Consider the following 11,190-nt stretch of genomic DNA (forward strand, 5'->3'; position numbering starts at 1 on the left):
GAAGCCTCCAGCAATATCCAAGTACATTTACATTTACATTTAAGTAATTTAAAGTAGAATCAGGAATTCTCCATGGCAGCGGTTGTCATTTTTAACACCTTTTTCTTTTGTGATTATGATCTTGTCTCAGCACTGCAACTCCCCAACAGGCTCAGGGGAGGCGAAGCTCGAGTCATGCGTCCTCCGAAACAGGACCCACCAAGCCCACACCTCTTAACACCTGCTCGCGTAACCCAGAGGCCACCTGCACCAATGTGTCGGAGGAAACACCATTCAACTGACGAGCGAAGTCAGACAATAGGGCCCTGACAATAGGGCCCGGCCCACCACAAAGAGTTGCTAGAGCACGATGTGCCAAGTAAAGCCCCCCGTCCAAACCCTCCCCTAACAACGCTGGGCCAATTGTGCACCGCCCTATGGGACTCCCGGTCACGGCCAGTAATGACACAGCCTTGGATCGAACCCCAAGCTGTAGTGACGCCGCAACACTGTGATGCAGTGCCTTAGACCACTACGCCACTCAGGAAGCTCCCTTTTTCTTTTTTTCAATCTTTACTAAGGACATGTCTCTGACCTTGAGTAAAGCCAGTGTTTCTATGTATGCGGATGACTCAACACTATACAGGTCAGCTACGAGAGCGAGTGAAATCACTGCAACACTTAACAAAGAACTGCAGTTACTTTCAGTATGGGTGGCAAGGAATGAGTTAGTCCTAAATATTTCTAAACTAAAAGCATTGTATTTGGTACAAATCATTCGCTAAATCCTAAACCTCAACTAAATCTTGTAATAAATAAGGTGGAATTTGAGCAAGTTGAGGTGACTAAACTGCTTGGAGTAACCCTGGATTATAAACTGTCATGGTCAAAACATGTTGATGCAACAATAGCTAAGGTGGGAAGAAGTCTGTCCATAATTAAGCGCTGCTCTGCCTTTTTAACAGCACTATCAACAAGGCAGGTCCTACGGGTTTTAGTTCTGTCGCTCCTGGACTACTGTTCAGTCATGTGGCTCAGAACAGGGCGGCACGGTGGGCCCTTAAATGTACACGGAGAGCTGACATTAATAATATGCATGTCAATCTCTCATGGCTCAAAGAGGACGAGAGATTGCCGTTTGTAAAAAAGTGTTGACATGCTGAATTCACCGAGGTGTCTGTTTAAACTACTAGCACACAGCTCAGACACCCGATCATACACCACAAGACATGCCACCAGAGGTCTCTTCACAGTCCCAAAGTCCAGAATAGACTATTGGAGGTGCACAGTACTACTTAGAACCATGGCTACATGGAACTCTATTCCACATCAGGTAACTGATGCAAGCAGCAGAATCAGATTTTTTTAAAACAGGTCAAAAATACACCTTATGGAACAGCGGGGACTGTGAAGAGACACACTTACACATGATAAGACATGCACTCTACACACACATGCACATAAGACATGCACTCTACACACACTTACACATGATAAGACATGCACTCTACACACACACATGCACATAAGACATGCACATGCACTCTACACACACACATTAACACATGATAAGACATGCACTCTACACACACATGCACATAAGACATGCACTCTACACACACTTACACATGATAAGACATGCACTCTACACACACATGCACATAAGACATGCACTCTACACACACTTACACATGATAAGACATGCACTCTACACACACATGCACATAAGACATGCACTCTACACACACATGCACATCATAAGACATGCACATCATAAGACATGCACTCTACACACACGTGCACATCATAAGACATGCACTCTACACACACATGCACATCATAAGACATGCACTCTACACACACGTGCACATGATAAGACATGCACTCTACACACACATGCACATAAGACATGCACTCTACACACACTTACACATGATAAGACATGCACTCTACACACACATGCACATAAGACATGCACTCTACACACACATGCACATCATAAGACATGCACATCATAAGACATGCACTCTACACACACGTGCACATCATAAGACATGCACTCTACACACACATGCACATCATAAGACATGCACTCTACACACACGTGCACATGATAAGACATGCACTCTACACACACATGCACATGATAAGACATGCACTCTACACACACATGCACATCATAAGACATGCACTCTACACACACTTACACATGATAAGACATGCACTCTACACACACGTGCACATCATAAGACATGCACTCTACACACACGTGCACATCATAAGACATGCACTCTACACACACGTGCACATCATAAGACATGCACTCTACACACACGTGCACATCATAAGACATGCACTCTAAACACACGTACACATGATAAGACATGCACTCTACACACACATGCACATGATAAGACATGCACTCTACACACACGTGCACATCATAAGACATGCACTCTACACACACTTACACATGATAAGACATGCACTCTACACACACGTGCACATCATAAGACATGCACTCTACACACACGTGCACATCATAAGACATGCACTCTACACACACGTGCACATCATAAGACATGCACTCTAAACACACGTACACATGATAAGACATGCACTCTACACACACGTGCACATCAAAGGCATGCACTCTACACACACGTGCACATCATAAGACATGCACTCTACACACACATGCACATGATAAGACATGCACTCTACACACACGTGCACATCATAAGACATGCACTCTACACACACTTACACATGATAAGACATGCACTCTACACACACGTGCACATCATAAGATATGCACTCTACACACACGTGCACATCATAAGACATGCACTCTACACACACGTGCACATCATAAGACATGCACTCTAAACACACGTACACATGATAAGACATGCACTCTACACACACGTGCACATCAAAGGCATGCACTCTACACACACACGTGCCCACATAAGACATGCACTCTACACACACTTACACATGGATGTTGTATTGTAAATATGTGATAGTGGCGTAGTGGCCTGAGGGAACACAGTAAATGTATTGGGTAAAGTGTTATGAAATAAAATGTCATGTAATATTTTCAATTGTATATGCATTCAGAAAGTTTTCAGACCTCTTGGCCTTTTCCACATTTTGTTATTTTACAGACTTATTCTAAAATGGATTTTTAAAAAGAAATCCTCATACATCTACACACAATACCCCATAATGACAAAGTGAAAATATCTTAAAAATAAAAATGGATACCTTATTTGCATAAGCATCCAGACCCTTTGCTATGTCACTCAAAATTGAGCTCAGGTGCTTCCTGTTTCCATTGATCATCCTTGATGTTTCTATAACTTGATTGGAGTCCATCTGTGCTAAATTAAATTAATTAGACAGGTGTGTACCTTTCCAAACCATGTCGATATAAGGTCCCACAGTTAACAGTGCATGTCAGAGCAAAAACCAAGCCATGAGGTCGAAGGAATTGTCCGTAAACCTCAGAGACAGGATTGTGTCGGGGCAGAGATCTGGGAAAGGGCACCAACACATTTCCGCAGCATTGAAGGTACCCAAGAACACAGTGACCTCCATCATTCTTAAATGGAAGACGTTTTTAACCACCAAGACTCTTCCTAGAGTTGGTCTCCCGGCCAAACTGAGTAATTGCAAAAGAAGGGCTTTGGTCAGGGAGGTGACCAAGAACCCGATGGTCACTCTGACAGAGCACCAGAGTTCCTCTATCGAGATAGGAGAACCTTCTAGAAGGACAACCTTCTCTGCAGCACTCCACCAATCAGACATTTATGGTAGAGTGGCCAGACGGAAGCCACTCCTCAGTAAAAGGCACATGACAGCCCATTTGGAGTTTGCCAAAAGGCAGCTAAAGGACTCTCAGACCATGAGAAACAAGATTCTCTGGTCTGATGAAACCGAGAATGAACTCTTTGGCCTGAATGCCAAGCGTTACATTGGGAGGAAACCTGGCACCATCTCTACGGTGAAGCATGGTGGTGGCACCATCTCTAAGGTGAAGCATGGTGGTGGCACCATCTCTACGGTGAAGCATGGTGGTGGCAGCATCATGCTAGGGGATGTTTTTCAGCGGCAGGGACTGGGAGACTAGTCAGGTTCGAGTGAAAGTTTAATGGAGCAAAGTACAGAAAGATCCTTGATGAAAATCTGTTCCAGAGCACTCAGGACCTCAGATGGGTGAAGGTGTGCCAAGCTTGTAGCGAGGCTATAATCGCTGCCAAAGGTGCTTCAACAAAGTACTGAGTAAAGGGTCTGAATACATGTAAATGTGATATTATTTTTTACTTTATATATATTAGCTTTTTTTTTAAACAAGCTGTTTTTGCTTTGTCATTATGGGGTATTGTGTATAGATTGATGAGGGGGAAAAACTATTTTATCCATTTTAGAATGAAAGAAGCTATTTCAGTTCTGATCATCAACAAAAAGCTTTGCTTTCCACTACACACGATAACAAACGTCTATATTCACACTAAAATCCAACAGGAATGTTCTGAACTGCATTTTGATTGGACGACGAGTGAACAGTAGAAGAGAGCTGCCATCCGGTCTCCTGTGGCTATTACATGTTGATTCTTCAAAAAACATAGCAAAATGTGTAAAAAGTCAAGGGGTCTGAATTCTTGGAACCAATGGGGATATATAATAAATACAAATACCCAGGTCTACTTTGTGCTGGGGACAATAAAAGGCCACTCTGAAATGTGCAGTTTTGTCACAACACAATGCTACAGATGTCTCAATTTTTGAGGGAGCGTGCAATTGGCATGTTGATTGCAGGAATGTCCACCAGAGCTGTTGTCAAATACTTTTATGTTAATTTCTCTACCATAAGCCACATCCAGAGTTGTTTTAGAGCATTTGGCAGTATGTCCAACTGGACTCACAAGCCCAGACCACGTGTATGGGCATCGTGTGGGCCAGCAGTTTTCTGAAGACAATGTTGTGAACAGAGTGCCCCAGGTGATGGTGGGGTTATGGTATGGGCAGACATAAACTACTGACAACGAACACAATTGCATTTTATTGATGGTATTTTGAATGCTCAGGACGACCACAACGAAATCCTGAGGCCATTTGTCGTTCATCCGCCACCTTTAACTCTTGTTTCAGCATGATAATATAGAGTCCCATGTTGCAAGGATCTGTACCCAATTCGTGGAAGCTAAAAATGTCCCAGTTCTTCCATGGCCTGCATACTCACCAGACATGTCACCCATTGAGCACGTTTAGGATGCTCTGTATCAACGTGTACGACAGCGTGTTCCAGTACCAGCCAATATCCAGCAACTTCGCACAGCCATTGAAGAGGAGTGGGACAACATTCCACAGGCCACAATCAACAGCCTGATCAATTCTATGTGAAGGAGATGTGTCACGCTGCATTAGGCAAATGGTGGTCACACCAGATACTGACTGGTTTTCTGATCCACGCCCATACCTTTTTTAAGGTATCTGTGACCTGTCGTGAAATCAATAGATTAGGGCATAATTAATTTATTTAAATTGACTGATTTCCTTATATGAACTGTAAGTCAGTAAAATATTTTCAATGGTTGCATGTTGTGTTTATATTTTTGTTCAGTGTAGATTCAGCCGTGGGCCGATTAGTTTATTGAGCGGATGGTGGGTGCCAGAACAAAATTACAAATCATTTGTAGACTGCAAATTGACCGCAAGAATGCCCAAAATATATCATATTTGACTAAAACATTATAATGATTACACTTGCTTACATTTGAATACGATCACGTGTCTCTCTATTATGTGTGTGAATACTTGAACAGATTTTCCTAATTAAAATCAATTGGAGCTGATTTCCTTAGTCTTTTATGTCCAATCTTTTTTTTGCTCATGAAACTTGGGTAAATAAAATGGGCCGTCGGTCTGGGAACCCTGTAATACTGTATGTGAAGTATCAGATTTAGCGTTGTACAAAGTACGGGTATGGAATGTCTGTCATTGCAGGTGGGGTCAGGATGTCATATTCATGAGAGATAAAGATTAATGAGTGTTTATATAACAGTTTAGCAGTCGTGTACCTTTGTCATTTATCCAAAACCTTAGTTAACTACGTTTCTCTGACTCGGCTACTCTTGGGAGAACTGGAGGACACAGGGCTCAGAGTTACAGGGAGAGGTTTCACGTGTTGACATTACTGTTCTGTGGGGATGAGAATAGCGAGGTGACATTTGCCCAAAGTTTGGTTCAGTGACAGCGTTCTGGTTGTTGGCACAGCTTAATTTGTGTGTGCGTGCATGTGTTTGAGTGTGTGTGCGTTTTGCATGCCTGAGTGTGTTGTCCTTGTGCTCATGGGGCTTAGCAATGGGTGTACACACAAATGCCGTACAAGTTCATTACCATCTGTCAGTGTGATGGCTTGGCATGCAGTCACAGAGGTGCTCATGGCTCTTGTCGTAAAGTTATGCATATCAAAGCACATTCTTCTTATCAAGTGACAATGCCGAAGCACTGATGTCACGGCTGTAAAGTAAAGTAGCCTGTGAGAGAACATATACAATTCATTCTGAAAATATTCAGACCCCTTGACTTTTTTCACATTTTGTTACGTTACATCCTTATTATTGAAAAACAAATCCAATACCCTATAATGACAAAGCAAAAACAGTTTTTTAGAAATGTTTGCAAATGTATCAAAAAATATATATAACACTGAAATAGTACATTTACATAAGTGTTCAGACCTTTATGTAGGCCGTGGTGGAAAAAGTACCCCATTTTCATACTGTAGTAACATAACTTAGTAGAAAATGGCTCAAGTAAAATTGAAAGTCATCCAGTAAAATACTACTTGAGTAAATGTTTAAAAGTATTTGGATTTGAATATACTTAAAGGAAAAGTATATATAATTTCAAATTGATCATATTAAGTGTCACGCCCTGACCTTAGTTATCTATGTTTTATGTATTATTTTGGTCAGGTCAGGGTGTGGCGAGGGTGGGTATGTGTGTTTTTGTCCTGTCTAGGGTTTTTGTATATCTATGTTTTTTTGTATGTCTAGGTAATGTAGGTCTATTGTGGCCTGAATTGGTTCCCAATCAGAGGCAGCTGTTTATCGTTGTCTCTGATTGGGGATCATATTTAGGTAGCCATATTGCTTGGGTATTTTGTGGGTTATTGTCTATGTGTAGTTGCATGTCAGCACTTGTTCTATATAGATTCATGTTAGTTTAGTGTTCTTTCTTTATTAAAAGAAGAATGTATTCATATCACGCTGCGCCTTGGTCTCCTCCATACAACGAACGTTAAGCAAACCAGACGGTACAATTTCCATGTTTTAATTGTATTCTTGGCTGGCCAGGGGCAAGCCCCAACACTCAGACATAATTTACAGACTAAGCATGTGTGTTTAGTGAGTCCGACAGATCAGAGGCAGTAGGGATGACCAGGGATGTTTTTTTGATAAATGCGTGAATGTGTTAATTTGAACATTTTCTAGCCCGACTGAGCATTCAAAATATAAAGTGTACATTTGGGTGTTGGAAATTTAAGTAAAAAGTATATTATTTTCTTCAGGAATGTAGTGAAGTAAAAGTAGTAAAAAAATATAAATGATAAAGTACAGATTCCCCAAACAACTTAAGTAGTACTTTCAAGTATAAGTTCTTTACACCACTGTATGTAGGCAGCATCTATATGCCAGAGGCATGTTCTCAGAAGACCCTGTCAATCTCCTTTTCAAAGTGCTTTGAAACTGTCATTCATTAGTTTCCTTGTTGTCATGGTTAAATACAACTCTTCGGCATTGATGCAGCTTTAATACGTATGCTTTCACAATCCCTTCTCTGACTGTGTGAGAGTCATCCTGTAAAATGTAGTAAACATGTATTGTGTAATCCTCCCATCTGTCTCACCTTGCCCAGGTGTCCCCTTGCCTTAGGGTCCCTCTCTAGCATAGGCACAGTACAGTCCACAGGTTCCACTATGTTGTTGAACCTGCCATGCTCAGCTGTGTGTGTATAGTTACCTGGGTTCTATTAATAGGGATCGAGGGCAGGGATCCTCCCTTGCGTTTGTCTCTGCCTTCTGTGTGGTAGAGAGGAGAGCTGGGTGAGCGAGGCGCTGTTTGCCCAGGCTTTTGTGTTCCGCGGGCCCCAGTGTTTGCCCTGGAGGGAGTGCTGGAGCTGTCCTGATAGAGGGGGTGGGGTCGTTTGGGGAGGGGAGGTGTGTGCCGTACAGTGCAGCAGCTGAATCTGAAGTATGTCAGGCAGGCCCTTTCTGAAGGAATCCCCCTTCCTCCACCCTCTGCCCTCCCTCCATCTCTCTCGCCACACTCTGCCCTTCCTCCATCTCTCTTCCTCCACCCTCTGCCCTCCCTCCATCTCTCTCCCTCCACCCTCTGCCCTTCCTCCATCTCTCTCGCCACACTCTGCCCTTCCTCCATCTCTCTTCCTCCACACTCTGCCCTCCCTCCATCTCTCTCCCTCCACCCTCTGCCCTTCCTCCATCTCTCTCGCCACACTCTGCCCTCCCTCCATCTCTCTTCCTCCACCCTCTGCCCTCCCTCCATCTCTCTCGCCACACTCTGCCCTCCCTCCATCTCTCTTCCTCCACCCTCTGCCCTCCCTCCATCTCTCTCGCCACACTCTGCCCTTCCTCCATCTCTCTCGCCACACTCTGCCCTCCCTCCATCTCTCTCCCTCCACCCTCTGCCCTCCCTCCATCTCTCTTCCTCCACCCTCTGCTCTTCCTCCATCTCTCTCTGCCCACTCTGCCCTCCCTCCATCTCTCTCCCTCCACCCTCTGCCCTTCCTCCATCTCTCTCGCCACACTCTGCCCTCCCTCCATCTCTCTCCCTCCACCCTCTGCCCTCCCTCCATCTCTCTCCCTCCACCCTCTGCCCTTCCTCCATCTCTCTCGCCACACTCTGCCCTTCCTCCATCTCTCTCGCCACACTCTGCCCTCCCTCCATCTCTCTCGCCACACTCTGCCCTCCCTCCATCTCTCTCGCCACACTCTGCCCTCCATCTCTCTCTCTGCACCCTCTGCCCTCCCATCTCTCTCTCCACAATCTGCCCTCCCTCCATCTCTCTCCCTCCACCCTCTGCCCTCCCTCCATCTCTCTCTCCACAATCTGCCCTCCCTCCATCTCTCTCTCCACACTCTGCCCTCCCTCCCCATCTCTCTCTCCACCCTCTGCCCTCCATAAATCCCTCTCTCTGCCCTCCCTCCCTCTCTCTCTCCACCCTCTGCCCTCCATCAATCCCTATCTCTCTGCCCTCCCTCCATCTCTCTCTCCACACTCTGCCCTCCCTCCATTTCTCTCTCCACACTCTGCCCTCCCTCCATCTCTCTCCCTCCACCCTCTGCCCTCCCTCCATCTCTCTCTCCACAATCTGCCCTCCCTCCATCTCTCTCTCCACCCTCTGCCCTCCATAAATCCCTCTCTCTGCCCTCCCTCCCTCTCTCTCTCCACCCTCTGCCCTCCATCAATCCCTATCTCTCTGCCCTCCCTCCATCTCTCTCTCCACACTCTGCCCTCCCTCCATTTCTCTCTCCACCCTCTGCCCTCCGTCAATCCCTCTCTCTCTGCACCCTCTGCCCCCCCTCCATATCTCTCTCCACCCTCTGCCGTCCATCAATCCCTCTCTCTGCCCTCCATCAATCCCTCTCTGTGGATTACAGTAGACTTGGTGACAGTCTATAAGGGAGGCTTTGCCATGGCTATGCAAACATTGAGAGGAGGGTGGCAAATACACGTGTGTGTACAGTATCCTTTGTTAGTTCATGAAGAATGTAAGAATGCAGTACAATCACTCAAGTTTATGGGACAGAGCATAAACAACTTGGGAGTCAGTCCATGCCCACTGGGCACACACTGGTTGAATCAATGTTGTTTCCAACCAATGTGGAATAGGCGTTGAATTGACATCTGTGGCGGAGTACATTTCCTTAAAGTATATGTAGGCCTCCTGTTTATATTTTTGCTAGGAACCTTGTTGTTGTCAATAGCAACGCACAGACACGTATCCACATCCAAACCCTTTCAGATATGACAATTCCAATGCGCCCTCCCCATTAACAAAAATATATTTGAACTATGCAGAGGGGCAGGAAAAATCACAGCACTCTCAAGAGCGTCAGTGCGCTCCCGTCTCACAATGATTTTGACAGGCAGAGCAGCGTGGTGAACATATCGCCTCCTGTGCTTGTGTATTGTATAGGATCTCTAGTGTGCGCCCAAATACACAAAAGAGCTGCAAAGTCGCTGAATATTGGATACCTTTTAGTGACGGATACCCACTCAACAAAGATCGATGGGATAGCCTACATTGATGATTTGGTAACAGTTGCACTACCACCGCGTAATGGCAAGACGCATGGAGATGCAATGTTGAAAATACTTTATCCTCAGTTGCGGTGAAGTAGATTTTGACGTGGAGGTCACATCAAGTTTTTTTAAACCTGAACTATATCTGTGAAAAACAACAGGTACCAAAGACAAAAAAAACGGTTCTGAATGCAAGAACGCCATCGAGTTCCATGTTCTGGGCGAGGGACACTGTCTGAATGTGAGACGCAACGTTTGCGTACCAAGGACATAGCCGGGCTGCGGTTCTATATCCAAAACATAACTTGTACCTTGGAACATTTTTGTTTGAACATTTTATTGTGGAATAATCCTGGAAAAGCCTTAAGGTTATGCGCGTTCCTGGCGCTTTGTTTACTCGTATTTGTATCAATGTTAGGAGGCAAGACTGAGCAAGTCCGAGTATGGGGGAAGAAACTACACATATAACCTAAATCAAATCTAATAACATTTTATTGGTCACATACACATATTTAGCAGATGTTGTTGCGGGTGTAGCGAAATGCTTGTCTTATAAACCTCATTTTGCCTTGGGCCTACTTGTTCAGCGGTGGGAAATAAATGTCACTAACAATGCATGAAACTTAAGACGTTGAGTCACCTGTAACTCATCATACATGACCCGAAGTCTCTCTGCTCCATTATGTTTTTATGCCCCCCCCCTTCTCTCTCTGTCACACACACACACACACACACACACACACACACACACACACACACACACACACACACACACACACACACACACACACACACACACACACACACACACACACACACACACACACACACACACACACACACACACAGAAAATAAAGTGTGTTCATGCAATTG

The sequence above is a fragment of the Oncorhynchus gorbuscha genome, linkage group LG08, assembly GCF_021184085.1.
Source record: "Oncorhynchus gorbuscha isolate QuinsamMale2020 ecotype Even-year linkage group LG08, OgorEven_v1.0, whole genome shotgun sequence".
NCBI classification, from domain to species: Eukaryota; Metazoa; Chordata; class Actinopteri; order Salmoniformes; family Salmonidae; genus Oncorhynchus; species Oncorhynchus gorbuscha.